Here is a 17,697-nt window from a genome sequence, read left to right as displayed (position 1 = left end):
GTATGATGAGTTGGATCGAGAGGTAAAATAGTCATGTTTAGGCATTGGAAAATTGTAGTCAGTTGAAAGTAGTCAAAGTTACGATTTGTCATGTTCAAGTCGGTGTTCATATCCCCCATAACTAGTATACGGTTATAACAAGGCATAAGAGAAAGCAAGGCACTTTCGAAATCTGTGAAATGACCTATTTTTGGTGGGCGATAACAGATACCAACGAGTAATTTATCAGTACTAGATAAGGATAATTCAAGTAGCATAAACTCTGGTCTGGAACAATACTCTTGTTTAGATGTGATTAAAACTTTTGTTTTGATACCTTCTTTCACATAAATTGCTACACCCCCACAAGCTTTATTTAATCTATCATTCCGGAAAAGATTATATCCAGGCAATGCAACAAAATTTGATGAAATACTAGGCTTCAAAAATGATTCGGAAATTCCGATTATATTGAAGTCCTGAAAACGGAAGATTGCTCTGAGTTCATCAATGTGGCAACTGAGGGATTGTACGTTAAGGTGAGCAGCCTTGAAAAGTTTTTTGAAAGAGTGGAGCTTATTTGCTAGAAACATACCTGCGTCATTATTACTATTATTGAAATAATCATACCTACTTGAGGGCGAGCGAGCTGACGTGTCAGTGAGAGGCATCATGGAAGCAGCAGACCAATCGTGAACCGACCTCAGAACAACACATGACGGGGAAAATGGGGATGAAACTGATAAAACTTAACCTAAATGAAAAAGTCTCTTGATTCGAGTGCATTCAGCATGCCTTGACAGTTCGGCTCCCTTCACTATTTAAAGCACTAGTTCAAAACAAAATTCACTAAACACAATAAGATGTAGATGTGTGGAGTTCCGGTGATGAATAATCCTAATGGTGAATAAGACGAAGATTGAGGAAGAACTGGTAGTGGGAGATCTGGTCCAAGTGGAGATAGAGCGAGTAGGTATCCAGTAGTGGAAGAATCGGGTCCAAGTGGAGGTAAGCGAGAAGGAATCCAGTAGTGGAAGATCGAGTCCAAGTGGAGACAGAGAGAGATGGAATCCAGTGGTGGAAAATCGAGTCCAAGTGGAGATAGAGAGAGATGGAATCCAGTAGTGGAAGATCGTGTTCATGGTGGAGATAGAGCGAAATGGGATCCAGTAAAAACTGAAAAAGAGAAGAAAAAGCCAGCAGAAAAACGAAAAATCTTTGAAGAAAGTTATCAATTGAGAAAAGATACATAATACAACTGATAATGAAATACTATCCCCTAAATTGAAGGATTAGTAGACTTGAGATGCGCGGGAACACTAGCGTCGGGTGATCAATTTTCATTGAGGAAAGGAAAGATGTGTGAGTGCGCCACACCAGATTTTTTGTCATTCATTTCCTTTTATGCAGTAATATTCTATCATTCTTGGTTGTTCGATAATACACTTAGGCTATATAATATAGACATCGATAGGAGAATTATAAGGAGTGAAATCGTGTTATTTCGAGAACCGAAATTAGTATTTTATTCCCTTAGAATGTTCATGTTCAAATGTAGAATGATTATATTGTGCTTCCATTTTTATTCAGCTGTAACTCTGTATTGTATTTGTATGACTTGTCCGTGAGCAAATAAAATGAGTATTTATTTATTTATTCACTCTTTCTATTAATTCAAAAAATATCCTACAATTTTTAATCTTGGTAATCTGATATTACAGCACAAACAAAGAATGTTCCTCTTGTGCTATGAGGAAGAATCCGGCAACAAAGAATTGCAATTGAATTGACTGCCTGACCGTACGAGATCGCGATTTTGCTGGAGGCAATGTGCGAGTGGAATTCAGCTAAAAGAATTCAGGAGAGTAGGGTGGGTGGAACGGTAAAGCGGGAAAATAGAAGGAGAAAGACGGAGAATAGAAGAAATAGAAAGAGATGTTGTAGCGGGTGGTATCAGGCTCATCGACATGTCCAGTAGTATTTTGTTAAGCCAAGGCAGGAAGTCAAAACACAAAGGTGGCCGACAGAATCCAAATAGCGGGCATATCTCGCATTGAGTGAGTCTCCTTTTAATCAAACAGTTGTCTTTGAACTCTTCTGTCACAAAAAAAATCAAACTGAACCAAAACTCAAAAGCCGAGGACAATGATGGCGTTACAAGGGTAAAAAACGTGATTGCCACGTAAGAGAACAATTTCGGGGTTGCTGAAAGGGAGCTAATAGTGAGTTAAAAATGTCGCATTCCTAGGAATGCTACAATATTCAGTGAGCCGTTATCAAAATTGACTGTTTGTGTGTTACATCCTTTTTCCAGTGAAAATGCTTCATTTTAACTCTTGCAGCAATCAATCAACAATTATTTGTATTGTCTATAAAATTTGTTGAATGAGAATTGATATTGATTTTCATATTCGAAGTTGATATTCTCGCTCCTAGTGACCTGATAGAAAATATCGATGCACAGATATCACCCATCAATAGGTCTGAAAATTTGTCCTGCAATAAAAATAAATGTATTATTTTATGAATGTTCTATCATTTGGTCTGAAGATGCTTGTAATATTACGAAAAAGGGCAACATAATATTAAAAGCCGTGAGATCTCAGTTTCTGATTCTCGGTCAGAATCCATAACAGATGCACTCACTTGTTGCTTATATCAGTATGAACAAGCATAATTTCTAATCTGGGCTCAGAGTTGAAAATGTACACCAGCAGAAGAAATCAAAGTTAGGTTAGATTCAGGTGTATTTGATTTGAAATTGGTGCGTTTTTATAAGGTTGAAAATCAACTCAATTATTATGAAGAAAAACAATTAAAACCCAAAAGCAGATTTTTGGTCTTGCTCAATACTACACTCAGAAACCCTGAAGATATAGGAAAGATTGTAAGTGGGTGGATACGTTATCTGTAATTGAATACGGCGGAATTTTTCTTGATTAGCCAACACTTTGTTGGTAATATTCACTTAGTTGCCGCTATATATGTGTTTTTTATGTACTTACTGAATCGTATTCGATGTTTCAACTAGTGCATTTCTAGTCAAAAAGAAAATATATAAAATACTATCAGAGGGAGATCTAGTAACCAGACCTGAATAATAGCTTCTCGAAACGGTAAACCAACTTTAAATAACTATCCTACTTCCGAAGATATATTGTCCTACAAAGAAATAAGATTCGTGAACCGCGGATTAAGTGCGCAAATTTCAGAGAGTAAGAGAGAGTGAGAGAGAGCATTATAAAAAATTCTGAAATTTATTGACATGATTCCAACTTTCTTCTATTGCCACTTGAGAATGTGCAACGATTAGGAGAATTTGGCGGCGGAAGTAATTTAAAAACTTTGTTCTGCGTTTTTCTCTTTATCGGAAATTTGTTGTGCATCAGTTTTGTGGTTTCTTAGGGTGGGAGAAAATTGGTGTAGTGTAATCTTGGATTCCGTGTAGTCAACAATTCAACGTTAACCGATATACATTGTTCACCAACACTCTCCCACACAGGCTGCTACATTGTAAGTAATGGATTTCTAATAAACTACAGTTAGGGTTCAATGGCAGTGCGGCCAGTCTACATTACTCCTCCACCACCATACCACAGCCTCCACCACCTCCTCCACCTCCTCCTTCAGCAGAGCTACGACACTCTGCACGCCTTTTGCTGTGCAACCAGTATTGGAAGGCTATTTTTCACTAGCGATTTATAAAGATTAACCTCCAGCCTCTGCTCCCGGTTCGGCTTGACTCCAGCCATGTTTATCACCCTGATTCCGAGCCACCATTTCGCTTCTATCCATTGCGCACAAAACAATGTTTGCTTTATGAAACCCACTGTCAACTCGAATCACGGAAATATGAATGAAAATCAATTTACACTGTCACTGACTCGTAGTGTCTGATCAGACTTGATATTCGAATTGGGTTATGAGGATATTGCTAATTAAATGTACGATTGATTAATAGATTCTACTCAATGCTCTAGTGCTGTTCCTTTAGTAGGTGAATATACTTGTTAAATGTTCGAGAAGAAGACTACAAAAAAAATTAAAAAATATTTACGTAACTTTATAGAGAAAAAATGTGATAGCAGCGCTCTCTGTCATCGAATCAATAATGTTCTGGAGTTTCATAGCATCGCTCAATCATCAGTTTCACGATTATTTTTGCAATTCTCATCGACCGAGCGAAGTGAGGTCTAAGATTCAAGTCGACGGGTTTGCATTGCTCTTCATGATTTATTTATGTTTCGCATTTATATAATATTGCCGTAAAAATCAGACAATATCTCAATGTAACTTATAATTAGCAGCTACCGCATGTGAGCTCACGAGCCCGATAGGTATACCATTGATGAAATGAATGAGTTTGAGTTTCGGGGTTGCGATCAATCGAGAATATAGAGGAGTATTTATATATTAAATTTAATAAATGCCTTGAAAAAATTATTATTCTGTCCACTTCTTCCAAATTAGTCAAAACTCTTCGACACACTTGATTTTATCAATCATTTTCCATATTCATCTCCATCTTCGTATCGGTAAAAGGTGGAGATTATTGTTCAATACCATACTCTGTGAAATTCACTAGAAATTCAGCTGGACTCCGTCCAATAAATAATATTTTGATTTCATTCTCTTTCAAGTACATACAGTGATCTACATGAAAAAATACATTTTATTTAATCTAAAAAACACTTATTCACAAGCAATGCGGAATTCTCTTATGCTGGCTAATTGCTTCAACATTTCCAAGACGTTTCCAGCGTTGCCAATGGTTCCAGTAAAGCTACACATGGAATAAATAAATTTAAGATTTTTCTCAGGCCTTCACCCAGTATGGACGCTTAGACTGAATGGTTCGCTGTTGATTGGTTGGGACGTGGTTCAATCCTTGAAATCGAATGATGGTGACCTGTAAACCGCTCTCACGTATGGAGATCTCGCCTACCTTATTCATGTGTGCTTCAGTAAACACACAGCAAACGTGCACCAATCACAGCGCTGGTTTGATGAAGCTCGGCCACTGATTGTCTATTTACAACCAAACGTCCAAACTCGATCCTCTCATGTGTGTAAGCGTGTGTGGGTGATACGCAGAATAATTCCAGCTCATTCATGAGTCAATGTTCAAGCAATCCGAATCGGGCTCGAACAGACAGACAGATTGACAACATTTATTTGAAAAAGCTTCATTTTCTGAATTCATTGATACGAAACCTTACGTATCAAATAAAAAAATAATTTTTGATTATGTGTAGGAAATAATAATCTATCACACAAATAGTTTTTGTCCAAAGACTCCTGGGTTTTTCATTGCATAAGATGATCATCGTCTTATCATTCTTTCAACAAATTCAATGAGCATGACTATGAATTGAAATTTTATTCTCACACTCATTATTCAACATTCAATTCAAATCGTAACCATCATTTATGTTCATCAATGAATAAGAAAAGGTTGCAAGAGAATGGATGTGATTTGAAGCTGTTAACTACCAAAAATAAAGTCAATCAAATATGCATTTATTGCATATTTTTCAACACATTTTTCTTAAACTCATAAAGCTACTTCTTATCGAGATGGAGTTGAATAATTCTTTCTGAGTGGCTTTCAAGTGATAAATTATGAGATTGTATCTCTCATCAAAAATACTCATCAATCTGAAGTGCTCTTGGAACTTGGTGGTAGCTTCTTTCGAGAGCAATTGAACTTAAAACTGAAAAAGAGTTCTTGTATAATGTACACAGGAGAAAGAGAAACTCTGAAGTTCATGAAATTGAAGTCATAATATCTCATTTTCGATGCTAATTTCTATAACGATACCCATTCTAAAATAACTATATAGCTCTAATTGATAATGTGTATGAACATTGACTTCTTTGAAACCTAAGACGAGGGCTTGCCTGTTATGAGTTCTTCTTCGCTTGAATTTTGTTTGATAAAAATTTACTCCAGTATACCTTTCAATGAAAGTACTCAGCTCACATTTTACGTTTTTTACTCAATCCACTTCCCTGCTTCAACACTTTCATAAATAGTAAATTCAAAGGAAAGGGAGCTGCAAGATCTCTCATTCTAAACCGAGAAGCCAGCTTGTCCCATCAGGCATCTTTTCATTCCTCATACATCGATATTCTCGAAATAGATCCTTGTACGTAATTTTTCCTTTTTCAACAAAAGCTTCTGCTGGAATCGTTCTCTTCTTTAACAATATATTCTACTTCACAACAGAGTCTCAAATTGGAGAGTCTCCATTAATTTTATAAATTACCCAACGCCATGAATGGGAAGCTTTGTAGGGTCACAAGACTGGAAATTACCATCGAGCATCCACTGTCATCAGCGCCACGCCAACATCCCAACACACGAACACCACAACCAGCACAATGCTGCGCCACAATCCTACAATACAAGCTCTACTCCAATGATACGTTTTTAAAAAATATGTGTCAGAGAATAAATGAGCAATATATTCAAACTCTCATGCATTCATATTTCTCGAATGTCACCTTTAGATGTTGAAGTATACAATCAAGACTATGTAATATAATGTAATGAGAACACCACATATGATAATATAATATTTGTACGAGGGTCATTTTTCTCCAACCTCCGATTGGTCATATATACATAAATAACGAATGTATATGAGAGAATAATTCTTCCACTAAAAGTTACTCACATTTACATTATGATAATACTTCAACATAATATTGCCGTCATATGTGGTATTGATCATACCAGTAGACCAGCCTGCCAAAACCCTCTTCAATAAATGCTTCCGCCAAATAAGTTTTAGTGGGGAATGACGTTGCTTTGGAGCTCCTCGTTATAGAAAAGTGAGTAATCAAACTCTGCCCTCAAAGTCTTGTCTCGAGTTTGGGGAAAATATATAATTTACTAGTGGTCAAGACAGGATTGTGTGGTGGGTGATCGGAATGACCCAATTTGATTTGCTGGTTGCACCAGCTCTGTGAGACAAAGTTGTCAAGGATCACAAAGATTCCTGAAGTCATCCCAACTGAAGTTTGATTTTCCGGCACTATTTACGCCCAGCACTATCATCACTCAAAACGTTATCATTTCAGGATAATTATTTTTTTAACACAATATTGCCATCATTTGAGAAATTTCGCGAAAAATGTTTCGGCAAAAAATAATAACAATATTAATTTTTGCAATTAGTTCGCAAAGCACTGCGTAGAAAGATCATAACTTTCAACTTGAATTCATAAGAGCGAATTGAAAAGTGAAACAGCGCTTTCGTGGGATGACTGATGGAATATTATAGTGGCAAGTAATTTGGAGCTTGTTTCCGGCAAGCTGCTGTGACAATGGATAGCTTTTATGAGCGATAATGGCAACTGGTCATCAATACGAAAAATTGCTTCTTTGCGACGCGCGTGAAAAGTTTTACACACTCGCAGGCATAAAATGCTTGCTACCGCCCCACGTATAGGGTAGTAGTTTTGCCTGAGGATGAATATTTCAGCCGGGAGGAACGCTATGGCTGTCGCATAACACGGCCTGGCCCAATTAGCGACGTTTTGATAAGCGTTTTTCTGGCGTAACGTACTAACTTTACAGCCCTTGTCGCAGCAAAAAACCAGCTTCTGACAGAGAAGAAAACAAGTAACAGAGAGCAGAGAACACTCGAATGCTTCTCTGATAAGCTGCGAAGGTTTACTGCTTTTTAACACAAATTAACTATCCGTAAACCCATTTCCAATTTTACAGCCGCGCTGCTGTAAAAACGTTATATTGTTTCCGCTAATGACGAACAGCTCCTAAATGTTCAGCTTCCAATATCATTATTACAGGGCGTTCGGTATTTTTTCTATGCTCTGTCATTAGTTGAAATAAGCAGGCGGGCCCTGCAAACAACGGAGCTGATGCAGATTTGGTTGGGGCAGATACATTTTACATAAATACGTAGATCGTTATAATAGTAGTGAACAGTAGGATATTTATTTTATTTTTTCTGTGTCTGGCAACCCATGACATTGTTTACAATAAAAATATATCAACATATCCTGAGTTGATTTTAAAAATGATACGTTAGTAGCATATAGTTACTGGTAACTATTGTCAATTCAAATTACATATAGAATCTATTATTAAGCAACTCATATTGTTAACTAATTATTACTATTTCATTCAGCTTTCCTTTAAAAAAACAACTCATCAATCATCCAGTAACAGTCAAGCTAAACTGTTTTTTTTAACAGGCCGTATGATTCCTCTCAATGTCGACGTTTAAGATAATCCCCTCATTCGCATTAATTGGCGAATCTATTGAGGAGGCATTCATCATCTTTGGAAATCTTTGAATGATTGGTATGACATTGTACATATATTAATTATTCATACATATATCGTGGAGAGAAACAATCTAAATAATTATATCTAACAGTATAAGTTTTCTCTGTTACTATTTAGAAATATTCAATCCACGGGTAGATCTAATATGTTTCTTGAAAGTCAATTTTTCAACTGAAAATTGAACTCAAATTTAGAGAGTGATAAAGCATAATTTACAATCTCTGGGCCATATGGAGCATATCAATTATTAAACTTTGAAAAGAGACCAGTTTTTGGCTGTGCTTGCAGTTCGTTCTCCAATCAGTTTTGTAAGTAGTATCTTGTGTGTTCTATTGAATCATATTCGCCGTTTGAATGTGAACATTTGATTGCTGCCCCCACAACTTACTTCAACGAGTAACATTGTTCTCGTTCATTTTCTCTGACATTGTTGATGTGACACTGGCGCTGAATAATTGTTACTGCGTAAGATTTTCGTCATTCACCCGGTTGGACAAACTTGCAGAGCAGAGTCTTGGTCGTAAATTCACGCTGTTTGACGTGCCAACAAATCTGCTTTCCTTCGACCATCCCTGAACATTTCATGCATTATAAGTATACACACTGCATATTCTTCCCTTTTTTCCTATTCTTTTCTTCCTCTCAATCTATTCTTCATTCCCATTTGTTCGAGCAATACCGCCTTTCTTCCGTCCCGAATTCTGAAATTGTTAATATGCTGATATTTTACATAATGGAGTAGTTTTTTACATAATAGTTCAAAAACACCTGGTTTTTTTATTCAACTGCACTTTCACCCGTAACCTTCATTTAATAATATTATTGTTTATTCTTCAGCTACATTTTACTTAAACTATTAATATTTAATTCACTCCTGACAACAATCCAGAGTTTATTTCCAAGAATAGATTAATATATTCATGATCATATTGCATGAATAGTTTAGAAATACTTTTCAATCACTCAGCTATCACAATACATTTGATTGATTTAAAAAAGAGATCTGGATACTCTTCTCATCCCCAACAACCTTCAATGTATTTGAATTCTTTATAGGTTTTTTGGCTTTGATACCTTTGAAAATTGATTTTTTGAAATAATAAGCATTGATAATTCATGAATCAAATATGAATGACTCGATGGTAATAACAAAGTGCAACAATAAATTACAAGACACCAAAGACATGTTTTTTGAGCATGTGTGGAAGAATGATTCAGAGCCGTTGGCGCAATGAAAGCTTAGACGGAATAGAATCATCTGGTGGTAGTCTACTAGGATCTTGCACTTTCAACAATGAAAATGTTGATTACTATCACAATGATGACTCAATACATGTTCAAGCAGCTCTAGTTTTTTATCACAAACGATTAGAGCTGACTCTTGAGACCATTCTTGATCCAAATTCCAGTTCAGCTTTTTTTATCATTTAGTAGGTGAGTTTGTAGGTTCAATGAATGTGAGCTGAAGCATCGATTTACAATCAAGAGCAACACACAACACAGCTCAACAATCAGCAGGTCTTTCACCAGCGTTGAGGAGAACAAGAGCAATCGTTCTTGATTTGGTGCATTGTCATTGGTAGGTGTATAGGACAGGAACAAAGGCCCATTGATATCAAATCAGGTAGCAAACGAGAGAATTTTCAATTAATCATATCAGATAACTGTTTTGATAGATGTTGCTCGTGTTTGAATTATTCCACAAAGATGATGTGAAATGCCGAAATGGCAATCATGAGGAAAACTGTTCTTTTTCAAACAAGAATACGTTTCCACAAGATACAAAACTACCAAGATACTAAAGAAATTTACTAAGAAATTTATCAAGTTGAAAGTTATTCCTCGCGAGTATGAAGGATAATTATATTCATTCAACTCGAAAGAGCTAAAAGGACTCAAAAGCTACAGGTCATCGATTCCAGGCGATATTGAGTTTAGCTCGTTCAACGACCTTCAGATAATTAATGCAAATAATTCAGTTGCAAAGATTTGCCAGTGCAGCAGCAAAGTATAATTTAGAGGGGATGGAAGGAAATAGTGAAGTAAAGTGGGAAATTCATCGACAATGAGCATGGAAGAAAGTTTAAATTAAATCGCGCGAAATAATTACTCGCCTGCAGCAAACTTGTATCGGAGAATTGGATTATAGTGGAGTGGGTGGGGAACCCAGTCTTTCTTGTCACCACTTCACTGATCATTATCTTCCGGTGGACTATTCTCTCTCATCCTTTCTCCGTTTTGCCTCTTCTACTTGCCAATCCCCCGATTCATCACCCTCATTATCTTCCACTTCTGCTTCGTCACTGTCGGCAAGAGGATTGCACTGACGTGGGGGGAAACTTTGAACCAAATTTCATTCACTCTCTCAATTAATCGCATTTCACAAGAGTGCAAAACTGAGAACTCAACTGGCAGTCAGCATTTGACGGCTGCAATTTGAAGTGCGTGACGTTACAAATGGCGGCGCTGAGCTGCTCACCTCGTCTGATACACTTTTGTAGCAAACAAGTTTCAACGGTTGTGCAAAGTTTTTACATTCAATCAATTTTTATAAGTGGGATGAAGAAGGGGATTTTGGAACTTGAGAAGGATTTGTGATTGGTGCTGACGTGCTGTCATCTATTAAGCCTAAGGCCCAATTCACACTGTGACGTGGCGCTGGTGTGGCATTGACTTTGTGCCACTTCTATCAACTCCACGCCACTCCTATGTGAACATATTATAATATAATGCAAACAGAAGTGACGCCACCTTATAACATAGGCCTACCAATTAATTCCATGGAAAGTCTTAGCTGCGCATGGATGTGTGGATGATAATAATAATGCAGAGTGACCTGGCTGGCTCAGGTCTGGTCCTGGTGTAAGAGTTTGCAAGTCACACCTGATTCATTTCAGTAACTCTGATCTCTGACATGACCTAACGATTGTTTTCAGGCAGCAAGGATCGACGTCTTAACATGTCCATCCAAAACACGTGAGTGGCCCGAGAAAAATATCTTGCTTGTGCCGGGATTTGAATTATGTGGATTAAAAAAGTTAAGTATCATATTCCAATGGGTTACTAGACAGTGGATTGATTATTTTTAAATTTTGCATATAGATTCTTAATTACCCGAGGATGGTTATCAATTCTTCAAAATTTCATTACGTCAAGTTTTCAGTTTGTCAAGTTTTAAAATAGACCCTTGCGGAGCACGGGTTACCTACTAGATGACCGAGCGAAGTGAGGTCTAAGATTCAAGTAGACGGTTTGGCATTTCTCTTGATGTTTAAATATTTAAATGTTTAAATATTTAAATGTTTAAATATTTAAATGTTTATATGTTGCGCTTTTACGTGATATCGTTCTGAAAACATGTTCCTCTTTTATATGAAATTCGAACTCAGCTAATTAGCTGATAACCAATTTTCCGTCCAATGGAGTTTTTGCTTTTTTGTATTTCGATTGAATGTCATCAGCCAGCTCTCCTCTATCAAACGAGAGAATACCGGCGCGTCTTGAAAAGGATCTCTTTTGATATTGACAGGAAGCCGTGTGAAGTGACCGTGATTGAGGAGGCTCTGTTTTGTTCTGGAGCAATTGATTGAAATCACCGCTTCACACTGAGCTGGGGGGCATAGAATACTACCTCTAAAGAGGATGAAGCTCACGTTGAAGGTATTGAAGTGTCTGGCGTTTAGATTCCTCATTCATTTCAACAGTTGTTAGCTGAATAGCGATTCAAGAGTATTGGAAAAAGTAATGATTTCACATTTTATTTGAACAGTTTACCGCTTGAATTTTTGTTTGACTCATGAAGATTGTTATCAATGTTAATCATTTCAATTTAAATAAAATACTTTCTCAAGATGAGACTGGATTGCATGGATGCCAGATACTTTATAGAAATAAATGAATGAGAGAATAGAAATCAAGATAAAGACTGTTTGAAGTAGGATTATTGAATTTCCAAAAACTTTCCTATCCCAGCACACTTTGGTTGTCTATAGCGAACCATCAACATGTAAAATACGGAATCGTTAAACCAGTTACTAGAATGGTTCTCATTGCCAGACCATGATACTTTTTGTTCTACTAGAACATGCAAGTAGCTTAGAGAGTTTTTTTATCGTCGTTTAAAAAACTGCCCTGATTTCACGAAATAGAACTATAAGTAGTATTATGAAACTTCCACTAGTTAAACTCATTATTTGAACTTCTTGGAACAGTGCTTCTACATAGCTTTGGCAGCTTTTATATTTTAAACCAATGACGTAAGTAGGGTATCTAGTCCCAAGGATGGTATCTATACACTATTCAAATTCAAATTCAATTTGTTTTTATTCTGATTCAAAAATCAAATACATACAAAATTTCAAATACATCAAACATCAAAAATGGAAATAAAATACAAATTGCACTGAAGAAATTGTATAAAATATAATTTATGTAATAAGGCTCTCTACGTGTATGATGTATTATGAAAAAAAAACAAAGCTTTTTTGAAACAGAATATTTCTAGCTTACTGTAAGCATATAATGCTTAACGCGTGCAAGCAGGAGTGCTTATACTATAATTGAATAGAATCAGAAAGAAGAAAAAAAATTTTTGGGCAAGAAAAAAATGAAAACACACACTCACACATTCACTCACCTCTCATACATTTCCAGTTTGGGCTTAATTACTTTTTGATATGATTTTCAACAACTATAATAATTATTATGTCGAAAACTAAGAAAGAATAAAAAACATGTGTTCTAAACAATCAGGCAAGATATTTCTAAGCCATTTAAGAATGTAATATTTGAACATTTTCCTATTATCAATTCTCTTTGCCTCAAAAGGTAAATTATTGAAAAATTTCGGACCTAGAAATACAAACGATTTCTGGAAACAAGTGGTATATGACCTGGGAAGCCTTAGCAGATCAGAAGTGACTCTCCTAGTTTGATAATTTGTTCTCTCCCTGAAAAGTGCCTGACCACTGTTTCCAGACATTACAAAGAATAGGTATAAAACTTTAGGTATGAAAACATTATGTATCTTAGAGGCAAGCATTTTATATCTTGAAAAAGGGGAAAGGCATGTTCATATCTTCCTGATTTTTTAACAGCTCTGACAATAGATTTTTGTAAGGTTATAAGTGGTCTCAAGTGGGTAATGTAAGTAGAGCCCCAACAACTTATTCCATAATTCAGTTTAGAGTCAAACTTGATCTAGTCCAGCGTGGGTGAGCGAGCGGAGGTAGGAGGAAGCCAACTGCACAACATGCCTGACTACTGTATTTCTTATTATTATAAAAATACACGGGATGCTGGCTGGCGGGTTACATGACACAGAAAAAAAACATCCAGTCTATATCCATAGGATACTCGGTAAATTCAGAAACTATAATTATGTATAGATGCGAATTCTGTAGTTCATAAGAGTGATAACAACATCAATAGTGTATTTCCTTCCTATCCTGTACATGTAAGTATAAGCCAATTCCTTCCTTTATATGGATTATATGAAGGGGGCTCTGCCCCCTGGACCCCCGACTGGATCGTCCAAAAATAAGATCAGCGGGCTCGCTTCGCTCGCCTGCATTTTTCATTTGAGCATGCTTCATTCCATCAGAAAGTCAAAGTACTGAGAAGACGCAGAAAAGCTGAGAAAAACGTTGGAGAAACGCTGAGTTTGGGCATATCTCCGATGAAATATTAAAGTCACCTAGCCTAGTCTAATTTTTAGACCCTAGCTTACCTCTGTACCAAATTTGAAAATTTTTCTGTCTATTACTTGAAAAAATAACTGAGAAAACGCAAAAAAACGCTATATTTGGGTGTATCTTTTGCGTTATTTCAAATTACTTCTATCAACTCCACGCCACTCCTATGTGAACATATTATAATATAATGCAAACAGAAGTGACGCCACCTTATAACATAGGCCTACCAATTAATTCCATGGGAAAGTCTTAGCTGCGCATGGATGTGTGGATGATAATAATAATGCAGAGTGACCTGGCTGGCTCAGGTCTGGTCCTGGTGTAAGAGTTTGCAAGTCACACCTGATTCATTTCAGTAACTCTGATCTCTGACATGACCTAACGATTGTTTTCAGGCAGCAAGGATCGACGTCTTAACATGTCCATCCAAAACACGTGAGTGGCCCGAGAAAAATATCTTGCTTGTGCCGGGATTTGAATTATGTGGATTAAAAAAGTTAAGTATCATATTCCAATGGGTTACTAGACAGTGGATTGATTATTTTTAAATTTTGCATATAGATTCTTAATCACCCGAGGATGGTTATCAATTCTTCAAAATTTCATTACGTCAAGTTTTCAGTTTGTCAAGTTTTAAAATAGACCCTTGCGGAGCACGGGTTACCTACTAGATGACCGAGCGAAGTGAGGTCTAAGATTCAAGTAGACGGTTTGGCATTTCTCTTAATGTTTAAATATTTAAATGTTTAAATATTTAAATGTTTGAATGTTTATATGTTGCGCTTTTACGTGATATCGTTCTGAAAACATGTTCCTCTTTTATATGAAATTCGAACTCAGCTAATTAGCTGATAACCAATTTTCCGTCCAATGGAGTTTTTGCTTTTTTGTATTTCGATTGAATGTCATCAGCCAGCTCTCCTCTATCAAACGAGAGAATACCGGCGCGTCTTGAAAAGGATCTCTTTTGATATTGACAGGAAGCCGTGTGAAGTGACCGTGATTGAGGAGGCTCTGTTTTGTTCTGGAGCAATTGATTGAAATCACCGCTTCACACTGAGCTGGGGGGCATAGAATACTACCTCTAAAGAGGATGAAGCTCACGTTGAAGGTATTGAAGTGTCTGGCGTTTAGATTCCTCATTCATTTCAACAGTTGTTAGCTGAATAGCGATTCAAGAGTATTGGAAAAAGTAATGATTTCACATTTTATTTGAACAGTTTACCGCTTGAATTTTTGTTTGACTCATGAAGATTGTTATCAATGTTAATCATTTCAATTTAAATAAAATACTTTCTCAAGATGAGACTGGATTGCATGGTTGCCAGATACTTTATAGAAATAAATGAATGAGAGAATAGAAAATCAATATAAAGACTGTTTGAAGTAGGATTATTGAATTTCCAAAAACTTTCCTATCCCAGCACACTTTGGTTGTCTATAGCGAACCATCAACATGTAAAATACGGAATCGTTAAACCAGTTACTAGAATGGTTCTCATTGCCAGACCATGATACTTTTTGTTCTACTAGAACATGCAAGTAGCTTAGAGTTTTTTTATCGTCGTTTAAAAAACTGCCCTGATTTCACGAAATAGAACTATAAGTAGTATTATGAAACTTCCACTAGTTAAACTCATTATTTGAACTTCTTGGAACAGTGCTTCTACATAGCTTTGGCAGTTTTTATATTTTTAACCAATGACGTAAGTAGGGTATCTAGTCCCAAGGATGGTATCTATACACTATTCAAATTCAAATTCAATTTGTTTTTATTCTGATTCAAAAATCAAATACATACAAAATTTCAAATACATCAAACATCAAAAATGGAAATAAAATACAAATTGCACTGAAGAAATTGTATAAAATATAATTTATGTAATAAGGCTCTCTACGTGTATGATGTATTATGAAAAAAAAACAAAGCTTTTTTGAAACAGAATATTTCTAGCTTACTGTAAGCATATAATGCTTAACGCGTGCAAGCAGGAGTGCTTATACTATAATTGAATAGAATCAGAAAGAAGAAAAAAAATTTTTTTGGGCAAGAAAAAAATGAAAACACACACTCACACATTCACTCACCTCTCATACATTTCCAGTTTGGGCTTAATTACTTTTTGATATGATTTTCAACAACTATAATAATTATTATGTCGAAAACTAAGAAAGAATAAAAAACATGTGTTCTAAACAATCAGGCAAGATATTTCTAAGCCATTTAAGAATGTAATATTTGAACATTTTCCTATTATCAATTCTCTTTGCCTCAAAAGGTAAATTATTGAAAAATTTCGGACCTAGAAATACAAACGATTTCTGGAAACAAGTGGTATATGACCTGGGAAGCCTTAGCAGATCAGAAGTGACTCTCCTAGTTTGATAATTTGTTCTCTCCCTGAAAAGTGCCTGACCACTGTTTCCAGACATTACAAAGAATAGGTATAAAACTTTGAAAACATTATGTATCTTAGAGGCAAGCATTTTATATCTTGAAAAAGGGGAAAGGCATGTTCATATCTTCCTGATTTTTTAACAGCTCTGACAATAGATTTTTGTAAGGTTATAAGTGGTCTCAAGTGGGTAATGTAAGTAGAGCCCCAACAACTTACTCCATAATTCAGTTTAGAGTCAAACTTGATCTAGTCCAGCGTGGGTGAGCGAGCGGAGGTAGGAGGAAGCCAACTGCACAACATGCCTGACTACTGTATTTCTTATTATCATAAAAATACACGGGATGCTGGCTGGCGGGTTACATGACACAGAAAAAAAAACATCCAGTCTATATCCATAGGATACTCGGTAAATTCAGAAACTATAATTATGTATAGGTGCGAATTCTGTAGTTCATAAGTGATAACAACATCAATAGTGTATTTCCTTCCTATCCTGTACATGTAAGTATAAGCCAATTCCTTCCTTTATATGGATTATATGAAGGGGGCTCTGCCCCCTGGACCCCCGACTGGATCGTCCAAAAATAAGATCAGCGGGCTCGCTTCGCTCGCCTGCATTTTTCATTTGAGCATGCTTCATTCCATCAGAAAGTCAAAGTACTGAGAAGACGCAGAAAAGCTGAGAAAAACGTTGGAGAAACGCTGAGTTTGGGCATGTCTCCGATGAAATATTAAAGTCACCTAGCCTAGTCTAATTTTTAGACCCTAGCTTACCTCTGTACCAAATTTGAAAATTTTTCTGTCTATTACTTGAAAAAATAACTGAGAAAACGCAAAAAAACGCTATATTTGGGTGTATCTTTTGCGTTATTTCAAATTACTTCTAACACAACATTATTACACCCAGCTGAGCTTCTGTAGTAAATTTGAACATTTTCTGTTCATTTGTTCTCGAAAAAGCTAAGAGAGCGCAAAAAACGCTGGAAAAACGCAGATTTTGGGCGTATCTTTGGCGTTATTTCAAATTCCTTCCAACACAACATTATTACACCCTAACTTAGCTTCTGTACTAAATTTGAACAATTTCTGTTCATTTGTACTCGATAAATCTGTAAAAAAGCAAAAAAACGCTAATTATGAACGTATCTTTGACGTTATTGCAAATTCCTTCTAATACAACATTATTGCACCCTAGCTGATCTTCTGTACTTAATTTGAAGATTTTCTGTCCATTTGTTCTCGATAAAGCTGAGAAATCGCTAAAAACGCTGGAAAACGCAGATTTTGGGCGATCTTTGGATTTTTT

Source organism: Nilaparvata lugens, chromosome 2 (assembly GCF_014356525.2).
Source record: "Nilaparvata lugens isolate BPH chromosome 2, ASM1435652v1, whole genome shotgun sequence".
NCBI lineage: Eukaryota > Metazoa > Arthropoda > Insecta > Hemiptera > Delphacidae > Nilaparvata > Nilaparvata lugens.
The sequence above is the reverse complement of the archived record's forward strand: the minus strand, read 5'-3'. Positions refer to the sequence as shown.